This window comes from Amphimedon queenslandica, unplaced genomic scaffold, assembly GCF_000090795.2.
Source record: "Amphimedon queenslandica unplaced genomic scaffold, v1.1 AMPQUscaffold_6038_Cont22000, whole genome shotgun sequence".
Classification (NCBI taxonomy): domain Eukaryota; kingdom Metazoa; phylum Porifera; class Demospongiae; order Haplosclerida; family Niphatidae; genus Amphimedon; species Amphimedon queenslandica.
Window position 1 is genome coordinate 1 of NW_003553667.1, and position 1,792 is coordinate 1,792.

Sequence of the window (1,792 nt, forward strand, 5' to 3'; positions counted from 1 at the left end):
TGGACATGAACCTGTTACTGGAGACATTACACACCTTTAAACTCTTTAAATAACCTAACAACAAACAAATAAACAAATAAATAAACAATAATAGCAACAACGACTAACTAAAGGACACAGGTAGTTGGGTGAGAAGGTTATTCTGGAGGTAGAGGTCGGTCAGTGATGATAGGAGACCAATGGAGTGTGGTAGGTCCATTAGACTATTGTTTGATGCTTCAATGAAGGAACACTTCTTCAACCCGCAGGGGTTGGGTCTGGGTGGCCAGACTATCAGGGAGGGATATCAAACTATTCATGTCAATCCACAGCTCCTCTCAGTAATGACTGGAGACCACCAACCACAGGAGACTGAGGGAGGAGGAGGAAAACAATAACAATACAATATATACTAGGAGCTGCTGCTGCTAATGACATACTATAATATATTCTGAAACTCATTGCAACCAATGTCTAACCGCTCAAGGTACTTTAACTGACGGGCCAGCAACCTGAAGGAGAGAGAAGAGGAGGGATAGGGAGGGAGGAAAGGGAGAGAGATGAAGAGTAGAGGGTGTTTGTAAGTCCCTCTGTAGTATCATGCTACAGTACAGCTAGTATACAGCCACACAGTAATGGCCTTCTCATTAGCAGAAGGTGTGGCTAATACCTTTTTTTTCTTATTGGGGGTGTGGCTATAGTCCCACTGGCTAGGGGTGTGGTCATACCTTCACTAGCCCCACCCACTTAGTAATTGATTAGTTACCTTTTAATTATCATTATTGTTTTTTTTATTATTCAAAATTTAAAACCATTGGCTCATTTTATCACTATTCATCCCATTACATGTAATAACGGAGCAATCCTTACCAGGGTCCAGTCCAGAACAGTCAGACCTACTAGAAGGGGGGTGGTGGAGGGAGAGAGCAGAATATGTGGATTATATTATACATGCATAAAATACATTATAAGCTTGCGTAATTATACATTATTAACTCTCACTCTACCTCACACTCAACCAACTTTAAACTTGATCCCTGCAGAAATAAAAAAAAAAGAAAAATGTTTAAACAATAGAATAAGTAAAGATCAATGGGACAGTGCTTTGTTACATGTAATGGGATGAATAGTGATAAAATGAGCCGTTTATTATTAGCACTGTAATCAAGGTTATTAATAACATGCAATAGATACATTGTTACCATACACTGAAGACTTGGACTGAATTGATGCTAAAGAAGACTGCATGCTGGCTTGAGTCTATGTAGCAATCTTAAGGAAAGGGAAATAGAATACATGTTACAGATAAGGATGTACATGTACATGATAGTGTGTGGATATCATTAACCAATAGAGAACTGCCTCTGATCCATTGATACACACCAACCTGAAAAATATAAATTCAAATGTCATGAAATAACAATAAGATAATAGTATAAGAATAACCACATAAAATGCAACAGACACTTGGATGTACTGTAGGTAGTTTCATCTTTAGAATACTGATAATATCCTGAAAATGAACAAGAATACACATTACAAATTTCCATTTATAACATAACTACCACATAAAGATTTAATTCAGTGTATTTATGATCCTGTAAAATAAATAATAATATAATCATATACTGGACAATACTTAAAATATCCTGAATGAACCAAGTACATGAATATAACCTGTAAAATAGATAATAATACAAGAACACATATTTATTGTACAATAGATGAGACGTGAAACAATATACTGAGTAATATCCTAAAAATATACAAGAGTACAATGAAGCATATAATATAAGTACGTACGATACTTAAA

The 1,792-nt window shown here is 35.8% G+C and overlaps 1 long non-coding RNA gene across 1 annotated transcript; it reads right to left on the reverse strand.

Annotated features, from left to right (window-relative positions):
- Window positions 1-3: 3 nt before the first annotated feature.
- On the reverse strand, window positions 4-969 carry LOC109592186 (uncharacterized). The gene is made up of 3 exons (XR_002190223.1): window positions 420-969; window positions 109-351; window positions 4-54 (listed from the first exon to the last, which is right to left on the reverse strand). It is a non-coding gene; the product is annotated as an uncharacterized LOC109592186 (long non-coding RNA).
- Window positions 970-1,792: the final 823 nt, after the last annotated feature.